We start from the raw sequence: 25,382 nt of genomic DNA, 5'->3' as shown, positions 1-25,382 counted from the left end.
TACTGATAATGAATTCGATCATGATGCTCCGAGCTGGGAAATGGTAGTACCACATGATCGAGTCCAAACAGTCTGACTCTTGCCAGCAATTAGTAACAGCTCGTTTGAAAAGTTTACGCCCTGACTTATAGTATAGTTGGCGCTACTAGAACTCAATACATGGCATTTTAGTTAGCTCTAACCTTCAAAAGGCACATGTATGAATTTGATAGCTGCGAATTATGTCATTTTTAATGAAGCAACTTTTGTTATTGAGATAAAACGGTTGAAAGAATATTAGCGTGTTGACAAAACATTGATAGAGAAAGGGAAAAAATACAGTTGAAGCAAAAACTTGGCTTGACGATGAGTTTTCGGGCATTGCCACTGGTATAGGAAAGTCAACTATCAAGGATTGGTATGCTAAGTTTAGATGTAGTGAAATGAGCGCCGAAGTCGATGAACAAAAAGCCCACAAAATAATGTTAAATGTCCGTATAGTGAAGTTGTTCGAGATAGCAAGCACCCTAGTCATATCAGCTGACCGTGTACATCATATGATTCACGAATATTTGGTTACGAAAAAGCTCTTTGCAAAGTGAATGCCGCTCGAGCTCACTTTTGACCAGCGAGTTGATGATTCAAGTGTAATAAATCTGAGTTTTTGCGTCGATATGTGACAATGGTTGAAATATGAATTCATCATTTTACTCCGAAGTTCAAGCGACAGTCAACCGAGACGATGAACCCACTTCAAAACGGAAAACTCAACAAATGGCTAACAAGGTTATGGTGACTCTATTTTGGATGTTCATGGAATAATTTTTATTGGGTACCTTGAAAAAGGAAGGTCCATTAACAGCGACTCAGGGGCGGATTCAGAAAAAGTTTTTGGAGGAGGGAGATAAACTTATACTTGAAACATGAAGATTATTATATTAAATGTAGTCGTCTTTATATAGTTTAATATCATGGTGAAAAAGCTTTAAATCGACCTACTAATATCAACTCATACTAAAGGGGACATAAGTACTTCATTTTGTAACATGTAATACTGTAGTCAGTTCGTATATTGAATAAAAAAATTTCACGATGTGGGTCAAGTTTTGCGAATCTTTCGATAACTTCATCTGCAAGGACTTCAATGTCATTATCCGTGTGCTGCAACGCCAGGCTGATAAATCTTTCTCGAAGCATGTTCATCCTCAGCTACGTTATCATGCGGCGAAGTGCTGAATATGCGAAAAAAACTATGAATTATGGAACATAGGTCTACTTTGCAGTTCTTAAACGCTTCCAATGCAGTAGTCGGTAACTTGTTGTCTTTCGATTTTTGTTTCTGCCCCCAATGGCATACTTTTCTAGAAAAGCACGTCTTTAAATCCTCGCCAATTGTATGCAACAAAGGAATGTACCCTCTGGTATTCTTCGCAAGTTCTCACGCAGAAATTTTCGCGTTTTGCTTGTCGGCCGCAGATTTTTGGGTTTTCTTTCAATTCTACCGCCATTTTTTTCGTGGCTGAATGATTCGGAAATATTCCTCGACTTTTTGTCTTCGATTTCGGAACGCTACAAGCAACACGTCTTATATGGAAACAGTCCATTCATATAAAGCCTAAGAGAATATAGGGGCACTATATTTAGTAATTTTTAAAATTAAATTTGGTGCTAGGCATCCCAACAACATCGGGTCCGCCAGAAGAAATCCTTGATAGGTTTCGTATTTCTTCTGAACTCCTCTCATTTTGGTGTATCTAATACAAAAACAAATTACTAATTTCAAGACGAATAATATTAATCCAATTCAATATATTATCCTTTTTCAAATTTCCCCCATTTCCCCCCCTCTGAATCCGCCACTGAGCGACTATTACATTATATTATTGGACCGTTTGAAGGAAGAAATCACTAAAGATGGTCGCATTGAAAGAAAAAAATGGTGTGTCGCCAAGACAAGCCACTGAAAACGATGAAAAAAAGCCATGAATTTGGCTTCAAATTGCTTCCCGCTTATCGTATTGTGCAGATCTGATCCGCAGTAACTATTTTCTGTTCTCGCAACTCTTAAGAATGCTTGGGAAGAAAATCTCATCGATAGAAGAGGTGATCACCGAAACTGAGACCTATTTTGAAGCAAAATACAAATTGTACTACAAAAATAGTATCAGAAAATTGCAGGGTCGTCATAATCATTGAATCATCCTTGAAGAAAACTTTTTTTTTTATTCGATATACAAGTATCTGCATGAAATTTGACACAGGTTATGGCCCAAGGCAGCGCTACAATCTCCTAACAAATTGCTCAGATTCCAACCACTGTAACATATAGCTGCCATATATTTGAGTTCGACAAGATATCTTCATGAAATATGGCATAAGTTATTGCATATAACTTATCTTCGCTATAATTTCCGATTATATAGTTTGGTTCGAAACATTGGAGCATATAGCTACCATACTGGGTGACAGATCAAAATCAAGCTTCTGATACTTTTACACGCTTTTAAAGAAAAGAAATGGTGCTGTTATGCACATTATAGCTGCTTTTCAACAGTTAACTTCGGTATTTTTTTTTGTTGCCTTTTGTTTGCTTAATTTCCGCCAAATTTATTGCTCTAATTTTCGCATGAAAATTAAGCCCCTTGGCATGCTATTATTTAGATATAAATATAAAATTGTTGAAGTTAATAACAGTACAAACCAATTGAAAATATATCGGCGTTATGCCGAAAAAAACTGTTAGCTTTTGAAATGTATTCTCCTGCGAAATATTTCATTTCATTTCATTTCATTTACCAGCCAAAGCGATAATTTTAATAACCCCCAACTGTGGCGGGCGCACAGGTGAATCAGCGCGCACTTTCATATGCACAAACAGCCAACGCACGCAACATGCATTCATATACATGTCTGTGTGCATGCGCGTGTGTGTTTGGTCCACTCCACGTGCGTCTGTGTGAGTAGCAAGTAATGAATATTCAGCATTGCTGTGCGTTGTCTGCAATATTCGTTGTTCGTTGTTGCTGTTCCATCATTGTTGGCAATTGCTGATGCTCGCATAAATTATGGGCACAACAGCAACAACAACAACAACAAAACAGGCAGTATTAATATAAACAAAACGAGGAAGAATATTATATAAAAACAACAAAAAAAAGTACAAAATAAGAATAAAAGAGTAACATGGCTTGTGGCCTCGCATTCATAACGCTCACACACATATACATACAAACATATATATTGGCACGCACATACATGCATACACGCCCGCAGTCACAGCTTCTTTTTCAGGTGCTGCACCCACACACACGCATAAACTAGTTAGAAAGTTGTGCGGGCCAACCAGCAACGAAACCGCAACGCCGTGGCGCCTGCCGCCAGTCGCCGTGACAACAACAGCAACAATTGCAACAATGGCAACAAAACATTTGCTGAATGCGAGCATGTTAGTTGCATAACAAATTGTTTGTTTATGTGCAGCGCAGCGAGCGAGCACTGTAGATAATGCATGGCGCCTGGCAGAACAGAAAAAATACAGCAACAACAATCATAAAAAACAATGTCGAGTCGGCTTTGGCGCAAACTAATGTTGCAGGCAACTCTACTAATGCGGTCGCGTGTTTATTTATTATTTTAACATTTTTTAGAATTTTATATTGGTGGGTATGTGCTTGTGTATGTGTGCATTAGGGTTCACTTATTTACAAAATTGATGTTTTTATAAGTAAACCGAGGTATATTAAGTTGCCACGATGTTTTTAACACCTAAAAAAGAACACCTAAACGAAATCATAACGCTATAGCATATAGCTGCCATACAAACTGAACGTTCAAAACTTAGTTTTTGTATGAAAAAGTTTTTTATTTGAAGAGATATCGTCACAAAAATTTTCATGAATTATTCTCTAAGGCAAAGCTACAATGAGTTACGAACTTTTTTTGATCGGACTACCATAGCATATAGCTGCCATACAAACTGAACGATCGGAATTCAGTCCTTGTATGGAAAACTTTTTTATTGGGGGAGATATCTTGAAGAAATTTGGCATGGGTTATGCACTGAGGCAGTGCCATGATATCTATATAAAGTTTTTAGATCGGACCACTATAACATATAGCTGTCATATAAACTGAACGATCAAATTCATGAATTTGTATGGAAAAATTTTTTATTTGGCGAGATATCATCACAAAATTTGGCAAGAGATATTCTATAAAGCAACGCTACAAAATCTCAGGAATTTTTTTAGATCGGACTACTATAGCATATAGCTTCCATACAAACCGAACGATCAAAATCACGTCTTTGTATGAACAACTTTTTGTATTGCGAGATATCTTCACAAAATTTGGCAAGAGGTATTCTCTGAAGTAACGCTACGATATCTAATGAAGTTTTTTAGTTCGGACCACTATAGCATATAGCTGTCATATAAACCGAAAGATCAAATTCATGCCTTTGTATGGAAAAATTTTTTATTTGATCAGATATCTTCACGAAATTTGGCACAGCTTATTTTCCAAGGCATCGCTTTAATCACTGAATATATTTTCCAGCTCGGCTTACCACATCATATAGCTGTCATACAAATAAATTAGGTTCTTACCCGATATTTCTTCATTTGTGAAAGGAGTTCCTGCTTCAGTGAAGCCAAAGTTAACGATTTTTTTGTTTTTGTTGTTTTTTTTTTGCAAATACCTGCTAGTTTTCAGCATTTGCTCTAAAAATTTAGCTAACGTAAACTAAGATTTTCAAAATTTTTGCATGAAATTTTTTTTCTCGCTAAAAATAAACCTTCAACTTTGAAAATAGCATAGTCTAATACTAAATTTATTACTACTCCAAAAATGGTCTACATGTTTTTTCTATAAAGCTACTCCTTTAAAAGTTATACGCTGTTGAAGTTAGGCATCAACTTCACGGTATATGTACATACAGTACACCATGACGTATAGGCAACATACATTCTGAAATTCTCTTGTACCAAAGCTCAGTATAGTACTTGATGTATAATTTTAACTGCAAATAACTTTGAAAGGAGTGGTTTAAACGAAAAACATCAAACGGATTTTTTGTAGAGCGCTCAATTTTCTACTAAAATTTAGTTTTAATTAATTTTTTTATTTAAACCTTTAATGCAATATATGAAAAGATCTCACCTCAGATTCATGAAAAATATGTAATTTACCATTCTAAATTTAAAATAAAGAGATGTATACAAGATGTAGAATTTTTCTAGTGCAAAAACTAAAGCCTGAATTTTACAAAAGCTCACCCTAATACACATTTAAATACATACATACAAACATAATTACATCGCCTGTTTATGCACACTCATATTGGGCGTCGTTTTTTCTAAATAAAATTTCCGCTATTTGCTGGTGTTTAGCGGTTAATTATGCATGTTGGCGTTTGCTCAGCATCACACACACACAAACAACTATACATTTACAAATAGCTTGTGTTACAAATGAAATTGTTTTTTATTAATGATGAAAAATGGCTACAACAACAAATTACAACACCGCTTTAACACCATTTTGTGGTTACTTGCATGCAACATTTAGTCTAATTAATTCTAAGCCGATTAAAATGGCTGCTGGAGTGACGGTCAACTTTGTGTCTACAAGTTCACACTGGAAACTTAGAATTAACTTAGAAGCAGGTAGCGTTGTTGTACTTTTTGTTACATTCAGTATATGTATTTTAAAGTGATTTCAAAAAAGATAATAATAATTTCAAAATATTAGTTCCTCTAGCATTGATTGCTAGCGCTTTATGTATACATACAACTTCTTTTGAATAAATGTACTTGTTTTTATACTAAGTTACATAGACCTTGGGGTGGTAGCTTCAACTACTTGGATATATAATATGTTAATCAGATGTTTCAAGTAGATAGAAAAATTAGCACGAATGAATTTTTTATATTAGTAAACTCGTCTGTCAGTTTTTGAGATATCGATATGATATCTACATACAAACTGACCGAGCCAAATCAAATCCTTGTCTGGAAAACTTTTTATTTGACAATGTATCTTCATGAAATTTGGCATGAAGAATTGTCCAAGTCAACGCTACCATCTCCGCAAAAACTGTTTTAATACTATCACTATAGTATATAGCTGCCATACAAACTGAACGATCTGAATCCAGTTTTTGTATGGAAAACTTTTTTATTTGTTGAGATATCTTCACAAAAATTGGAACAAGATATAGGTAAAGCCAGCGGTATAGTCTCTCAAGAAATTGTTTAGATCGGACCACTATAGCATATAGCTGCCATACAAACTGACCGAACAAAATCAAGACCATGATCTTTTATACCCTTTTATGCTAAAAAATTGCACCTGTAGAGCATATTAAAAAAGTTATAAGCCGTTCGCCGAAGTAAGTAGCTTTTCTTGTTTAATTATTACTTTATTGGAACCGACATTAGCCTAAGAGATTGATAATTTTTCAGAAAGTGCGAGTCAGATTGTTGGAAATAGTTGTTAAAATTCTATTTCCTAGTCAAAACTGCTAACGGAATTTATTGTGTAAGCACTTACTAGTTATATGAGTCAATTCAATATTTACAGAACACCTTCAACGCAGTCGCCAAGATCATTATAAATACGTAGAAGTAATATATTAGGCCTTAACCAATAAAAAAATCTATAAAGGATTAGCTCTAACAGCACTAACTTTTATATAAGAAGCACCAAAGATAGACAAGACAAGCTTAAATTCACTTGGCAAAAAATATTCGAGTTCCAGACCTGCGAAAGGCAACTCCAATAGGATAGTAAGCGCAGATGTCATAAATGATATGATTATTTGAAGAGTTAACGAGAAAAACTTACTTAATAGTTATTTTTCTAGTCAAGTAAATCTCGCAAAATGCTTTCCGACAAAAATACCAACAAATATTAGAAGCTTATCGGCGCTGATTTGGTCCAAGGCTCGAACAATGTCACTGCACAAAGCTGAATTCCTGGCTGGTAAACATTTCAATAAGTTTCTATCCACTGGGAGTTGTCCGTATCCCCAATTCTACACTTCTAGCAATGATACGGCGGCGGGGAGGGTTCAAATATGTTTACAGTGCACACTAAAGACACAAAGCATCATGAAGAAATTTGGTCACTCATACGCCACGTGGCACCAAAATTCTGTTTTTTATATATTGATGCTCTGCTTAAATTAACACATTTTGAAGAATTTAAAGATTAAGTTAGTGGTAAATGGAAGCTATCTATCGTATCTATGCCTTTTTCAATACAATTTCTAAAAAATGTAAAAAACAATTTTCGGTTTTGTATGAAAAATACCTTTTGCCAGTTTAAATTAATTGGTATTATAGCCTATAAATAATAAACAACTTTATTTATTTTTATATTCTCAAAGTTTAGCTATTCAAGAATATGAATACAAAAGGATTTTTCAATATTAAAACTTTTTCGAATATACTATATATGCATTCGGAGATATAGTTATACGAGAAACCTAAAACCCGTTTTTCAACAAATTTTCTTTGTCAAATTTCTACGACGATTTCTCAAGTTCTACTAAACCGATTAAAAGAAATTTTTAGCGAGTCATACTTATAGAGTTGTCGATATCTGAAAGTATCCATATCGCCAAAATTCCAAACAGTCTAAAAGCAGAAAAATATTTTTTTTCAGGCTGTCGAAATTTCGTGAAAAAAATTAAAATTTATGCGCAGAACCAGCTATTGGGACATTATTCTAGAATACTATTTTTTAAATAGGGGGTATGGTCATATGACAATTTTTTTAGACACCCTCCTGTATCAGCTGCTAATTTGTGGAAACTTTAATTTTTTTTTAACTTACCCCTTACTTATGTGATGCTGATTTATAACTAATAAACGAGTTTAGTAAAAATATTAATTCCAGTTTTTACGATACTTCGAATATTCAACAAAAAAAGCCCGTAATTCATGCCTCTAGACTAGAATACTTTCATAACACAACTGGGGAAATGTAAAGCAGAAATAAAACAAATAAAGTAAGTATAGCGATAAAGAGCGAATATTTAACGAATTTGTTACTCATACGCCCTGCAGCACCGAAATCATATGTACATGCATATGTACTTGTATAACGTATCCTTCGATGATGGATCACACATTGTAAGAGAATCGACAAATAAGCAAAGAAATTCACCATTCACCATCCCTAGTTGAAACGTAATGAAGGCAGCGACAAGTTTGAAATTCAGAGAAATCCAACAAATTTTTTACACTAAAGTTTTCGTTTCGATTGTACGAAATCAAAAATATTATTTTCAACACGCTTTAATTATTAAAAATGTGTATACCAAGACCAGACGAATAAAAAAGCTGTAAAAAGTGAAACACACCGTACACTAAAAAATTCCATCACTCATACGCCCTGTCGCACCCAACTAAAAACCTCCAAAATTAACACATTTTAAACAATTTAAAAAGTAAACGTGCCTTCACACTATGAAATTTATCACTTTCAAGCCGGCACCAACACCCCCGCACGACTAATTGCCAGCAGGCAAATGCATCAAATTGCATAAAAGCGCATAATATGTAAAGCAAAAATGGAGTACTTCCGCAAATCTAAATGCACATGTCTTTGCGCCATCCCAAGGGCCCACACAAAGCGCACACACACAAACACATACAGCCAGCACTTTGAAGCACCGCACAGCATATGGCGTGGACTCGCTGCGGCTTTTGCTTTTGCTCCGCCGTTGGTGCGAAATTTCGGTACGTTAAATTTTGAGTTAGGCACACGTTGCTTAGTGCAAGTCTACCAAGAATGTCTCGCACACACACACACATATATGTACGTACCACGTTAGTGCATGCAAGTTGGGTAAGGCAAACGTTACGCATGAGCGGCCTTGCATATACTAAAACATATGTGCGAGTGTGTGTGCGTGTGTTTTGGGCGCTTATATGTGCTTGTTAATTTGTCGGCACTCAAAAGTTTGTTACTCGCTGGAAATTCAGATTAACCCGCAACGCAGTAAATAAGCTAGTGTGGCGAAACTTATGCGCCAATGCACACAAGTGTGTGTGTATGGGTGTGTGTATGTATATGTGCTGTGCTTTTAGTTAAAATAACGTGTCAAGTAATAGTAATTTAAATATTATTTCTGTTATGGAAAGTTAATTCGTGCAGAAAAATTATATATTGGTTAGAATGCGGTGGCATTTGTTAAAAATTGTCGGGGAAAGTGTGGCATAAATATGTAAATTAAATATGCAATCAGTTAGCATTTCTTTCTCAGTTATTTTGTGATGTTCCGCAGTCTCTTTGGCACAAATGAGAGATACATATATACCAAATTCAATATAATTTAAGTTTATTGTATGTATTCTTTTTTTTTTGTAGAAAAACAACTGGATGACTGGATCTCTTTGAGACATAGAAAGGTAACTTAGCAAAAAGTTTCATAACTTCATTGGAACTTATAGGCGTAACACCTTTCATGGGTGCATCAAAGCTGTTGAAAATAAACAACTAAGAAAGGGTTTATTTGGGTTTAATCGAACATTTAATATGTACTCTGGCAAAACTTTATAACAAATGGCTTGAAAAGTCGTAGGCTGATACATAGATAGTACTATTACTATACTATTACTATTAAATTCATAAGATTCTTAGAAGAGCTGCTAGAACAGCTGCCGAACTATTACTTTATGAGATATACCATTTTGGGCGAAGCAACTTGTGTTGGTTTACAAAAATTGATGGAAAGAAATTTTGTGTGCTAATAATACTGTTGAAGCCTAGTTTGATAACATTATTTGAACTCTGCACCAGCTAAATTAACACTTGAAAATTGATTTTCTAAGTTCAAAGAAAGGGAAATAGGCACTGTTGATGGCTGTTACCGACGAAAACATCAAAACAGTCCCTAAAATATGTAATTACCAATGCGCATAAAGTGAAGTTGTTCGAGATATCTGAGACCTTACGGATATCATAAGAACATATTTTATATATTGTGAATGAATATTTGGGTATGCCAAAGCTCTGTACAAAGTGGATGCCAAGCAGCTGACTTTTATCCAAAAATAACGACAATTTATGATTCGGCGCAGTGTTTGAAGCTCTCGAATCGCAATAAAACAGAATTTTTTGCTTTGATATACGACAATGGCTAAAACATGGCTTCGTCATTTCAGATTGGAGTCCAACTGACAGCCAACCAAGTAAACTTCATACGATGAGCCGCTCCAACGCGAGGAAAACACGCAAAAGCAGGCAATGTTAAGACATCATTATTCTGGTATGCACGTGATATAATATTCATCGACTATTATTAAAAGGAAAAAACATCAACAGCGACTATTACATTGCGTTATTGGAACGTTAACAAAATAAAATCGCGAAACAATAACCCTTTTGAAAAAGAGGAAAGTGCTTAAGACAATGTTCTGTGTCATAAATCAATAAACACGATGTCAAAATTTCATCAACTAAGCTTCGAATTGCTTCCGCATATATCGTATTCTCCCGATCTGACTCCAAATTACTATTTCACGTCTTCAGACTGCAAGAAAATGTTCGCTGGAAAGAAATTTAGCACCAATGAAGAGGTAATCGCCGAAACTGGGGCTTATTTGGAGGCTTGAGGAAAATGTTTTATAAAAATGCCATTGAAAAATTATAGATAACTAAAGATAACTAAATTGAATAATGAAATTAAATTTTATACAAAAGGAAATAATAATGATCTGTGTTAGCCTACGAACTTTTCAGCCCACCTGATTTGATGAAAATTTAAGAGATAGTCAACCTGTTCACCAATATGTGCGAATAGTTCAATCAGAATTTTGAAATTTGTGTCTTAATTATAAGAGAATTCTACAATTTTATCCATATTAGACACAATTACATAATGTTATTAGAAAAAACAACTCTCTGAATTTCGTTAAGCATCTCACATACTGACCGTTATATACATACAAGTATTGTATATGGTACGTGAGATTAAAAATCTTAGTATTAACCAGATGGAGACGAGGGGAGGTATTCATGTGATTTCATCAACTTTTGATACAAAGTACATCAATTTTGAGGAAAATATAATATTTGAAGTTCAATACTTGTATATCACAGAATTCTAAGAAAATTATCAGTAGAAAAATTATCTCTGTCTATGTATAATTTTGATGCCAGCTGCTTTGAAGGCCTAGCGTAGCATTTTAGCTGTGATATCTAAAGCCTTTGACGTATTGTTTTTTAGTATTTAAGGTTTTTTCGAAATCTTAAGACAAGCATTTAGACTAATTGATTGGTAGTCTTGAATTCTATATCTGTCTTAAGCTAAGTTTTATTTGTATGCCCTGAGCAGTGTAAGTATACAACGAACACTCAGAAGATTGTTAGTCTGAGATCATAAGATTTATATCTGACCTGGTCTACGGAAAGGGGGCTTAGGTGTCAAAAAAAGGGAGAACAATTAATGAGATAACGAGAAACTGACGATTATTTTTAACAGCTTTTCCCAGAAAACTAGTTTTCGCACGTTAGCTCCCTTTTCGTAGACCAGGTCACATATAGTGATTTTCATTAGGTACGCTACAAAAGTAAACCGATGGGTATAGCAAACGACGCCATAATTTGGCGTTCCCGTTCTCTTTACATTTCTCTTCAGCAAGGTTCGCCATTTTATCATGGAAAGATATACGATCCAACAACGAGTCGAAATTACTCAAATTTACCACCGAAATTTGTAGACAGTGGCCTCAACTTTAAGAGCGCTACATCTAGTTTATGGTCGTCATAATCGCCCTGTCAGATCTACAATTGAACGCTTAGTGTACAAATTTTAATGCACAAAATGTTCACGTACCACTGAGACAAAGAAGTTCCCGTAGTGTCGAGAATATTGCTGCCGCTAGCGCATCAATTGAGAAAGACTCAAATCAGTCTCTCACACGTCGTTCTCATGCGTTGGGCATCTGTATGACCACGTTGTGGTGAATTTTGCGAAAAGATCTTGGCCTACATCCTTACAAGATCAAATTGACGTAAGAGTAGAGGCCGCTTGACCACCATAATCGTCGTATGTTCGTGAATTGGGCTGAGCAACGATTGAAAATGATACGGATTTTCATCAAAAAATCATCTTCAGCGATGAGGCTCATTTCTGGCTGAATGGCCTCCTCAATAAGCAAAATATGCATTATTGGTTAGGCAGCAATCCACACGTATTCCATAAGCCACCAATGCATCCTCAAAAAATTACGATTTGATGCGTTTTATGGGCCGGTTGCAGCTTTGAGCCTTACTTCTTCCAGGATGATCAAGACCGGCACGTTACTGTCTTAAGGGAATCGCTACCAATCAATGATAACCGAATATTTTTGCCCTAAATTGTATGATACGGACTTGGACAATATGTGGTTCCAACAGGACGGCACCACAAGCCATACAGCGAATGTCTCAGTCGATTTATTGAAAAGCAAGTTTGGTGAACGTGTTATATCACGAAATGCCCAGTCAATTGGCCGCCTCGGTCGTGCGATTTGACGCCTTTAAACTATTTCTTGTTGGGCTACGTCAAGTCTATGGTCTATGCCAACATGCCAGCGACGATTAACGAACTTCGTACGAATATCGAACGTGAAATTGCAGCAGTATCGGCCGATTTAAGCTTGAGAACCGTCGAAAATTGCGTTCTGGACTTCTGCAAACGTGCACGTGGTGGCCAAAAGAATCGTGTTCCATACAGGAGTCATGTACTTTCACAGGAAGAGAAACATAGAAAAACATTTTATATAAGTGATTAGCTTGGTGAGCTAAATTGCTTAAGCCATAAATCTGTCTATCTGTCTACATATACGCAAACTAGTCACTCAGCTTTTGAGATATCGATTTCAAATTCCTCATACGACCTTTTCTCACCAAGAAGCTGCTCTATCATAGGAATCGTCGATATCCGATCACTATAGCATATGGCTGCCATATAGACTGAAAGATCAAAACCCAGTCTTTATATGGATAACTTTTTTGTATGATGCGATATCTTCACTAAATTTGGCATGGATTATTATCCAAAGCAAAGCCATATTCTCAAAAGGAATTGTTTAGATCACATCGCTATAACATATAGCTGCCATACAAACTGAAGATACAAAGTCAAGTTTTTGTATAAAATATTTTTTTTATTTGGCGTAATATCGTCACGATATTTTTAATTGATTATTTTTTACATAACGCTAGAATATCCGAAGAAAAATTTCAGATCGCTGGCTGTCATACAAAATGAGCAATGAAAATGAAGCTCTTGTTAGAAAATTTTTTTATTTGTAAATAGTATTTCAGCTTCTGTGCAATATATGTTAATATTTTTTCTTGTTTTTAATAACAAAATGGTAGGAGACTTTAAATTTCGGAGATATCGTTTCAGATCCCAGCAAAATAAGCCAGAAATCTTTAATAGCGAGCGAAATATTACAAAAGCAATTTGCAGTTGCATTAAAAATTGATGAAATGCTTTGAACATCAATTAATTATTTCCACAGAAAACTTGGTTTGAACAGCAATTTATTATTTACATAGAAAAAAGTATTATTTTCCGACAACTAAGCCTTCTAATCGAGAATTCAGTGCATTAAGTACTAAAAGAAGGCATGTAAGCCAACATTCAGTCAATAAAAAGTAACTGCATTTACTTTAAATTGCATTTCAAAAGTAGAACAAAGTAGTACACAGTTGAACCAGCAGCCACACGCTTTACAAAGAATACACAATAATACATTTCTTTTAAATCAACGTTTCTTGCTGTCTTAAAGCGCAAATCATACTAGAAAAAATCTTAAATAAACACACACAATATTTAAGCAGTTAGTTGAAAAAAAGTTACCTCATCTCTTTGCCAGGCACTTTGTATTGTATGCAATTTTATAGAAGAAGCAGCTAAGCGTGAGACTAGCTAACTATGCGCTGCTGTGTGTATATGTGTGCGTGTAAGCACATGTACGAGTGTGTGTGTGTAAGTAGTAGCCACTAAACGAACACTGTGACGCGGACACTATATAAAATCAGTAACGCAGCACACATAACGGTACATAGAACAACACGTTTATGATTTTTTTCTATTTTTTTGCTTTTTGCTGCATACTTTTAGGCGTAAAAGGTGACACTGGCTTGTTAGGCTTGCAACTTTGAGCCACCTCAACACAATATTCGGTAGATTAGCGCACTGCTATTGTTGTTGTTGTAGGTTTTGTTGTTGTTTCAGGTTTTGTTGTTGTTTTAGGGGTTGTTGTCACTATTACCATTTGTTTTATGCACATTGCCACACTTTCATTTCATTTGATTTCACTGCACTTTGCTTTGTTGTTGTTGCTGTAAATACGCGCGCTTTATGGCCTCAAGCGCTAAAAAACGCTGACACAAATTGGTGCGCCCCTAAACAACGGGCGAAGCGCCAGTGAATGCCTTCAAATACACGCACACAAACACATATATAAGTGTATTGCAGAGATTTACACTTTTTGTTGTTGTTGTTTTCTTTTTACCAGATTTGTGAGCACTCTTAGCACTTGTCTGCTATTTCTTCTATCTTTCTAAGCCATAAAACACTTTTATTATCGTTTCAATAATTGAATTTTTAATTCGTATTCCATTGTTGGCTTGAGACTTGAGGCTTGTAGCTCAATGGTTGATGCATCAAAAACACGGGCACGTCAAAAAAGAAACGCTGCTGCGAAGACGCACACAAAAAGCCACATGCAATTTTACAAGATAATAAAAATTTTTCAGTTACAAAATGACCGCATGAATGCTGATACCACACTAGGCCACAAATTAAGCGCGACAAGGCGACTGCCGGAGAGTCGGCTCGCCGCGTTCGCGTCTCTCCGCGCGCAGCATCATTGAAGCTTTTCCAATCACATGATGTTTGGGATGAGCATGAAAAGCTCGGACACGGCGCTGGGAAATGTGGCGCTCAGTGAAAAAGCATTTTTGGAGCGCGCTAAGGCAAGTAAGCAACCGTAAATGCATATACTCTCACCTGTAACGGTACTTTTGAGTGTTTCTTTTTCATAAAACTAAGAAATATATATTTGGAATATTTTACTTCTTACATTAAAGCTGCCTATTTCCTCATAAGAAACCCACATTTCTTGCTGTCGCGCTCAACAACTTTCCACTGAGCCTCAGTTTTACGTGTGAGCACAAATTTGACAACCGAGCACATGCTTGACGACTGCGCAAAAGCTAACGCTCGCTGCTCACGTTGTCCTCGCCAATTTTGCTGAGGAAAATTGACAGTTAGTGGTCTTAGCAGGTCACGTATCGCTTTCTAGTAGGCTCTCTGCAGTCCAGCTGTCAGCGTTATTGCATGTTTTATGCTCTCTCTATCCAACTTATGCTCTCTCTCTTCAAAACTTACGCTCTCCCGTATACTCATCAGTAAGTCTCACTGCTTTTGATGCTTATTTCGCGTATGCATTTCTGAATATTTTCGTGTTGACACACGACTCTCTCACTCATATGCTCCATTTCTCTCGCATACTCTATTCCCATTTCCCAGATGCTCAGTTGCGAGCATTGTATGTCAGTGTAACAATGGAAGCCATGCGAGCACACCTCCAATAAACACGAAAATTGTAGAACAGCTCAGAAAAAAATATTAGGATTTTAAAAATTTCGAAGAAATTGCGATTTTCTTTTATTCCAGCTTCGCCTTCGCCCAAAATTTGACCATCCTTACTTATCGCTCACTACTTTTAGCTAATCACGAACACAATTCTACTAAAAAATTCAGAAAAGTGACTTCAAAATTATTCTCTTTTCACAATAGACTAGTGCTCACCCAAAGTAAGTGCTATGGAAGCACTCATTTTTTGACAAACTTCTAATTTAAACCGCTATTCCACTCGCCAGCTCATAGTAAAACTGTGTTTGTGCACATTCCAGTAGCGTGCAATTAAGAGCGTCGCGTCGTAGTTGACTGCTGAGCATTGAACTGCGCTGCAAGACACACGAACACACACATACATACAAATACATGCAGTTGATTGGTTTGGCTTGGTTGGCTTGCACTGCAGTGCATTGCTTGGCCAAAGTAGTTGGCCTTAAAATGCCGTTGCCAAAATATCGTTAGATGCAGTTATTGCTTTCACTACTCGCAATTGCACGGGCAAATTGTAGTTATTTTGCCATTGTTGTTGTTGGTAGTTGGGTCTATAATATTCGTGTCTCGCATTTTATTTGAATTTAATTTAGAAAGAGGTGCACGCGGCAAGAGAAGAGCTAAGAGGGTGGCGCTGACAACGTAATCAAACGCATTTCTTATTGCTTGTGTGCTAATAGGGTTGCCAGACTAACTAGCTAAATTAGTTTCTGGAAATCGTAGTTCTGTTTAGATCAAACATTTGAGAAAGGGGGAAAATTCGGGAACTTTGAGAAAATTTATATAAAAAAAAATGTTTTTAAGAAAACTGAATGTTACCAAACTTTAATTAATTTGTTTTGGCTTTGTATTCTCGATTTTTAAGAATTTTTCAACACTTTTATGTTTATGATATACTAATATATGCTATGTATACATACATACATAGCATATATTAGTATTTAGTATTTAGTTTGTTAACTAAAATTTTATACTAAAAGGTTTGGTCCAAATTTCAATATCACCGCATAAAAACACTCGATAAATAGTTAATGAATTCAGAATGAAAAACCTGTGTTAAGTGTCAATGTTTGAAAAAAATATGAGACATAATTGGATAATTGCACAGAAGAGGAGGCAATCTGGTAGTTTTTTGGTGATTACGCCGCAAGCTAGGCAACATTTTGTGTATTTGAGCTTAAAGGTAGGCAACACTTTGGGTATTTGCGCCTAAAGGTAGGCAACATTTTGGATACTTGCGCAAATTTTCGTATATACGTCACAGAACAGTAACACCTTTAGGTAGAATTTAATATACTTTTTTATATACGAGTACGGTCTAGTAAAAATATACATTACATTTATATAAAATTTAAAATTTTATTCAGCTTAATTAGAATGATCCGATTTTTGTCAAATATGCACCGCTGTTTTCGATAACTTGCCGCTATTTTGAAAGCAATTCCATAATGCCTCCTTACAGAAAACCTCTTGCCAATTTGACAAAATGCTAATATAACCGATTTCCGCAAGCTTCTCTTGAGGCGACTTCTTCACCAGCAAAATAATTTGCTATAAACATGATCAGAGCTGCCATCGATTCACTTTCGACATGTTTGCCAAAATTTAACGAGATGTTCCAATCTCAGTCCGGCAAAAGGCTGTCAATAAAGAGGAGAACTAGTACATTCTTCGAATATAACGAACACGACATCTGGCTCTAAGTTATCGGCAGAAAACCGGATTTTTATGCCCCCAACAACTTTCAACTTGAGAGACACTTTCCCACTTTAAAAAAATACTCCTAGTAGCGATATCGCTACTCTCTGCCAGACACTAGAATCTATTATCCGGATTGGCTAATTTTTTATTCATCAGTTCATATATATAACAATTTACACCTCCAGGTCCACCTAAGGTCAACGCAAGCAAACTATATATTATAAAGTTTTGAGCTAATTTTATGTTGTGTCATGGGATAAACAATCACATGCTGTTATCCATGAGAGTGGGTTTCAAAATTGTTCATACCTTAGGAATGAGCTCTTTGTTACCCAAATAAGTAGTGATATGCATCAGAATGGTTGGCTTTTAATAGCATAAGCATGAAAATCACAAATTGGCAAGGAAAAATTTGAAAAGTCACATTAATTGTAACGGTATATTGGAAGAAAATAATACAGAATTATATTAAAAGCCTCTCATTCCCAAACAACAACCTTACAATGTAAAGCATCTCAACCAGCCAACTTAACATACCAAGTAGCCAACTCCTTTAAAAATTTGGTGTTGTTGTTTCTTTAATGCAAAAAAACAACACAAATCTAAACTTTTTATTCTGCAGTTATTGCTTTTCCACTCGAATAGTTTTGTTTTGCTTTGGTCTTACCTACTGTTTTGGTGCGCATAAATATTGAAAGACCGCAAGCAAGAAATTTTTGCTGCAAAAAAGTTAATCGAGTTCTTAAATGCTGTCATGTGGGTGTCATAGCTTTCATAGAAGCAGAGTGGATTGTACAAAGCCTACAAACATGTCGCTACGGGAGACATGGGTATGTTTTGGCTCATACAGCAAACTAACTGTATATTTTATGGCATGTGTGCGTGCAAGTTGTGCTGTTTTTGGCAACAACCCTTTGCAACAATTCGCTTCATTTTACAATTTTATTTCCGCTGTTCACTTTTTCTACGCCCAAATAGGTAGAAGCAGGCAATAAAAATGTCTGCCTACGAAATGAAAACAATTGTAGGAACATTATAATGGCTGTTTGGCGAGAGTTTGAAAGAATTGGTTTTTTTTTTTTACCGGAAATGTTGATTTCTTACTGAAGTTGTCTTTTTACTTGGTTGGTCACATTACAGCGTTTGACTCTTAGTAGTCTGGAAAATAGATTTTTTAAAATATAACTAATTTTTGTATAGCAGAGCTCGTCTGAAGCTAACTCATTCAATTAAAATCACAGCTCAAAGCAAGCTTTTTTGATATCTTTCTAAACCCTTTACCATACACCTTATTAAAAATTTTGATGGAACGTGCAGTCTCTAAGTTGAATTCTTTTATCAATCCAATTAGTTAAGGTTAAGTTAGGTAAAGCTAGATTAATAATTTTTCGCCAAAAACCGTAGTCTATTTTAAAACGTGGCATAAATTTTCAAAACCATTAAACCTTAGAGCTGTCAGAACTTTGTCAGCATATCCGATAGTAACAGTACAACGAATCTTCCTCGGTTCAAACAGCTCATAAGTACTTCCGGGCGACGGCTCTGAACGTATTCGACACAATACCAGTCGGTGGAAACAGAGTGAGAGGAGGTCTGCACTCCGTTGCAAGGACCAGGTGGAGGAGAACCTGGCTTCGCTTGGTATCTCTAATTAGCGCCAAGCAGCGAAAAGGAAGAACGACTGACGCGCTGTTGTAAACTCGGCTACAACCGCGTAAGCGATGTTTACGCTAACAAGGAAGATGAAGATATAATAATGGTAAAGTAAATTTTGTTATTTTTTTCCAGTGTTTAATGAAATTCCATTATAGTGTTTTTAATAGAGCTTAAAGCATTGTTTGAAAAAGCTGTCCTCCAAACATTTTCTTAGGAGTAAAGTTTCTAGCAATCGCTTATTTAACTCTTCGAATTCTATCTACGAATTATAAAAACGCGAGTTTGAAAATCCTGAGGAACATCGCAAACAAACTGATTGGAGTTTACGAATATGGCTTCTGCCCTGGTAAATAGACCAGATATTCAAGATACGCAACTCCTGGAATGGAACCAAAAACAAAAATATAAAGCTGATTCCGATAGTTCGAAAGAGATCATCTCTGTGCTGAATGGTATGCAAATGACGTTGAGCGCTGTCATCAACTTGGTCAAAATAGTTGAAGACTTCTCCGAGACATGCAATACCAAACGATGTTTCAGACAAGGCGACCTTCTACTAACTTATGAAGACGAAGATGTGGCATACTCATGTTTAGAAAAGAAAGCGAAGTAGGAGGATATGGTCGTGAACGAGCACAAGACGAAAAACCCCCTGTCATCAAACAAAAGTTCCCAACGATTGGGAAACCACGTCACTGTTAGTTACAACTTCAATGTAGTGTAAAGTTTTTATCCATTTAGGATTTAGCATAAAAGCCAACACTGGCGTCCGTCACGAAATCAACCGGAGAATCACTATTGCTAACAGTAGCAACTGGTGAAAAGCTCAATAATGCTATATATTAGCTGTGAGTTGCGGAACCTTGCTTAGTCCGCGTAAGCAAACAGTATAAGCTCTTCAGCGATCTCGACATAAATCGATGCATTAACATTCAACGTCCACGCTAACTTGGTTATATTGTCGGAAAAAAGTAAAACACTCCAGCGCGCAAAATGTACGATTCGGTGGCCACTGGTGGACGACTAAAACTCAGATGGAAAGATCAAGTGCATGCATACCTAGTGAAATTTGAAAACCTTCACCTGGCGCCGTCGTGCGCAATGCAGAGGCCACTGGCGGAGATACTCGGTTGTAGTGTCAACCTGAAGAGGTGATGAACTTGAAAATCAATATGACCTGCCAAAACTGATTACTATAAATATCCCTTAGTGTATCTTTTTACTGGGCGCCAATATAAATTTATTTGAATAAATAAGCCTCTACAACCATGTCATGAAGGACACTCATTAACCCTAAAAGATGTTCATGCTTACCATAAATATATACAGACATATACAAATACATACATACGTATACATAAGAACACAAAAGTAAACACTGGCGAAAAGTAAGAGGCACTGCAGTTGGTTTGTCTTACACAAATATAAAAGATGTTGCCAAATTATACTGCAGAAACGCAAGGTGTCTTTGTAATATGAGGGCTTTGGTGTTGACCAAAGGAAAGTACTATAAAATATACAATGTTTTGGTTTTTAATTGCACTGACACGGATCTAAAGAAACAAAAACGAGAAGCTGACACCAAAATTGGTAGCACAGTGAGCATGAAAGGGTAAAGAAAAGAAAAGTGACCATTGTAACACACTAAAAATTTCCTTTTACACATAAAAAAAAGCCCGCCGGTCTTTGAGTTCAAATAGAAAAAAAGTCGATAAAGATGAGCACACAAAAGGGCTATCGACACAGAAATCATGCCACCAAACCATGAACTGAAGTGAAGACTTTAAGCTTAACTTAAACAAGTTTTGCAAAAACAATGAATTTAAAGATACAGTTGGGGCATGGTATTTAATCTAAAATGCAACCACATACTTCTTTCGTATAATATGAATAATATAATATTCATAATATTTCGAATAATATGAATAATGGTTTATTCATTGTGGTTTAGTCTCCCAGTTAGCCTATCAAAACCATAGAAGATTCTCTTTCGTATATGGCTACCCATGAAACCCATTTGGTCGATTGACCCGTGCGTTACTACTATGGAACTAACCAACCAAATCATCCCTGCAGTCACCAGCTTGGAGCGGATCTGCCTCCTAGGAGCATCAAGAGGTCATTCCTCAACTAAGTCGACGACATCAAACAATACGCCAACCCGACTTCGGACACAACTAACTTCCGACAAGCACCATTCGTAGTGGAGTCAATAGCACTTTCACCGACTCCGTCTCAGTGAATGGCGTGCTTGTAGTCAAACCACCAGTCATTGCAGACGAAGAACCCGAGTTGTCGTGAGAAACGAGAGTGACCCTACTTACCCAGAATAGACCTCGACATGTGCAATATATATTATATATATACCGCATGACATTGGCCACCTCTTTACATGCCCTACTCATCAGACACCCTTCTCACTTTGGTACGACCCCATCGAAACAGCACGTTCCCTGAGCCTACCGTTGGATTACGCCGACGACAACTTATCTAATCTTTACCATCCTAATGGGGACTAGGTACCCGTTACAACAACAACAACTGTGGAACTGACATAACAAGAACTCTATTTAGATCCCTCCCACTCCAGTAGCTCGTAAGACTAGTTCTTCTTCTTCTTAATTAGCGTAGACACCGCTTACGCGATTATAGCCGAGTTAACAACAGCTAAGACTAGTTATATGAGTATTCTATTGAAGGAAAGAGCTACTGTTTTCAAGTCTTCTAAAAAATTCTTTTTTAAGATTAAATTTTCACAACTTTTTTGGGTCTGAATTATAGGTGGACCAAAAAGTTGGGAGCTTAAACTGGTCCTTCCCTGAAATTATGCTACGTCACATTTTAAAGACTTGCCAATTCCCTCAGGTGCTGCCAAACAACCCAAACCGTTAACAAAAATCAACCCTTCAAATTGTCACCTCAAAGTCTCCCAAACCCAACTTAAGCGTTTTTGCATTTTAACATTCAAACAGTGAAGCTGTTTCAAAGTATTTCCGATATTCATGTGGTTATTCGCATATTTAATTAATACTCTCGACAAGCAAATGAAAATGCATTCATGTGTGCAACGGTAAATCTGTCGCTGGTGTTTTTATTGTGATTGTGTTTGTTAAGTCTACCTCCGGACATCGTCAATTTGCCAGTAAATTTGTTTCACTTTCGCTAACATTGCCATAGATGCAAATGAAGACACACACTGCTAAGCATTACATAACATAAAAAGTCCGTGAGGGGGAAAGGAAGTAAGGGAGCTGCATGTTGTCTCAAATTCCCAAATGCTACGAGTAAGTCGAACAATTTTCTGTATTTCTACTACAGCCAGTTGTTGTTTGTTTACTATGGACAGAGCTTTGTGACTAACGATTGGCTGCTCTGGTCTGTAGGTCAGTTTTCAGCTGAGTGGTGAATTGATTCGTCATATTGTTTTAATTCGTAATTATTGTAACCACATAACTGTTGGGTGAAAGTTGAAAAAATTTATGTTTGTTCGGGCATACTGGTTGGTTAAAACGAATAAGGATGCGTTCAAGCAAAGGAAACACAAATTAAATCAGGAAGCACAGGATGTAAATGAATATGAGAGCGATAGTATTAACATGTATTTCGAAGAAACGAGTTTTGTTTTGTTTTAATGGATATCGTGCATGAGAAAATGAAATAGAAACAAGTAAAGAAGGGCTAAGTTCGGGTGTCACCGAACATTTTATACTCTCGCATGATAAAGTGATAATCGAGATTTCAGTATCCGTCATTTACATATTTTTCAAATACCGTATTTGTGTAAAGTTTTATTCCGCTATCATCATTGGTTCCTAATGTATATATTATACAGCGATGGAATTCAAAATAGCGTTATATTGGAAGAAGGCGTGGTTGTGAACCGATTTCACCCATATTTCGTACATGTCATCAGGGTGTTAAGAAAATATTATATACCGAATTTCATTGAAATCGGTCTAGTAGTTCCTGAGATATGGTTTTTGGTCCATAAGTGGGCGACGCCACGCCCATTTTCAATTTTTAAAAAAAAGCCTGGGTGCAGCTTCTTTCTGCCATTTCTTCCGTAAAATTTAGTGTTTCTGACGTTTTTTGTTAGTCGGTTAACGCACTTTTAGTGATTTTCAACATAACCTTTGTATGGGAGGTGGGCGTGGTTATTATCCGATTTCTTCCATTTTTGAACTGTATATGGAAATGCCTGAAGGAAACGACTCTATAGAGTTTGGTTGACATAGCTATAGTAGTTTCCGAGATATGTACAAAAAACTTAGTAGGGGGCGGGGCCACTCCCACTTTTCCAAAAAAAAAAAAATTACGTCCAAATATGCCCCTCCCTAATGCGATCCTTTGTGCCAAATTTCACTTTAATATTTTTATTTATGGCTTAGTTATGACACTTTATAGGTTTTCGGTTTTCGCCATTTTGTGGGCGTGGCAGTGGGCCGATTTTGCCCATCTTCGAACTTAACCTTCTTATGGAGCCAAGAAATACGTGGACCAAGTTTCATCACGATATCTCAATTTTTACTCAAGTTACAGCTTGCACGGTCGGACGGACGGACAGACAGACATCCGGACTTCAACTCTACTCGTCACCCTGATCACTTTGATATATATAACCTGACTCTTTTAGTTTTAGGACTTACAAACAACCGTTATGTGAACAAAACTATAATACTCTCCTTAGCAACTTTGTTGCGAGAGTATAAAAACAAAATATGGAATGGATTACTTCACAATACAATGTAACTACCTCCGATCTTATTGTTCGGGTCGGATTACTATAGCATCTAGCTGTTATAAAAATCGGAACCGGCACAGACATCTTGTTTCCTTATTTAGTAATCTTAGAGATGATTTTATTAACTATAAGATACAATAACCCGGTGGCTGCAGCAATGAGAGACATCCGTCTGCAACCGGCGGATACAGTGAAATATCTGCGGCCCATCCTGGATAGGAAACTTGCATGTAAGCCGAATATCGAAGAGAGAGCAAGAAAGCATCGATTGCCTTATACTGATGTAGAGAAGCCATTGGCAAAAGGTGTGGTGTCTCACCGAAAGTGGTTCTAAGAGTCTTTATGTGCTGGACGACTCTAGAAAAGACCACACTTGCAAGGAAACTCAAGAGCATTCAACGGGCGGCACTGATGCACTGAGGTCCATATTTCTCGTAGACATTGGCGGAAGGTGTATGGCTGCGATATTTGCGAACAGACTCAGAGAATCTGGGTTCTTAAAAAAACACGGAAAGGTATCCTAGAAATATTATCGGTAGAATGGCAGCGGGTCGGTGTTCCCGTATCCCCTTCAAAAAGGAATACATCCAGCAGTGCACGTGCGATCTCTCTAGATCAGGCATCTAACCTAACCTAACATTTTTTCGAAGCTTGAAGCTTGAAGCTTCGTTATATCAAACAAAATAGCAAGAAAGAACTAGCAACACGTTTTCCAATGAATGCAAACAAATGCTGATTAGATTTTCGGATTTAGTTACACATATGGTGGCTGTAAGAAATACATTTGTGTAGGGTATTCTAGCTTCGGTGCCGCAAAAGTTAACGTATTTCATTGCTCATGTTCTATTTGACAATTACTGGAAATTCCTTACTCTCTCTCTGCATGGTTTATGGACGATAATCAAACTGAAACTGACCTAACCTATATCCTAGCACACCTCAACCTAACCTATCAATGCTAAATGAATTGTTTCTTTCTGTTAGAAAGTGTAGATTAAAGAATAGCTAAGAGATCATATATGTTACATACGAGTATGCGGTATACCGTCTAGACTATAAGTAACTCGGGTGGATGAACGCATTTCCGATATGTGGTCCAGGGTATTTACGAGTATATGTTTGTACAGAAAACGAAAATCATTTAAAAAAGTGTCAGAAAAATTCAAAACGCCTTAAACACATATAGAAACAAAAAAAATATACTATATATATACACATACACATTTATACTTATACATAAGTAAATTCAGCCACAGCCTTATACATCCAGTTGCTGCAGAAGCACGTTTGATGAAAATAAAATCCTAACTGCCAACAGTTGAATGAGTCTAAAATGAAGTAAGACATGCTGCAGCATAAATTCCAAGCACACAAACATACATACATATGTATGCATGTATGTGTGTGTGTGTGAAAAAACTCAACAACAACAATAAACATCGATGTGAAGGTAAAGAGTGGGAAAAAACTGCAGCAGCAACGATAAAATATTCATAGTGATTGCAGTTCGCTAACGCCAAAGCTGTCGCCTGTGTCTCACACACATACACATACAGCACTACACGCACACAAACATAGTATATAAACACACAAATAGTATATGGTATATGCAAGTAAACAAATATTCATCTCTGCATATATGCATAGGTATGTAGGCAAACA

Source organism: Bactrocera neohumeralis, chromosome 6, assembly GCF_024586455.1.
Source record: "Bactrocera neohumeralis isolate Rockhampton chromosome 6, APGP_CSIRO_Bneo_wtdbg2-racon-allhic-juicebox.fasta_v2, whole genome shotgun sequence".
NCBI lineage: Eukaryota > Metazoa > Arthropoda > Insecta > Diptera > Tephritidae > Bactrocera > Bactrocera neohumeralis.
Note: the sequence above shows the minus strand (reverse complement) of the source record.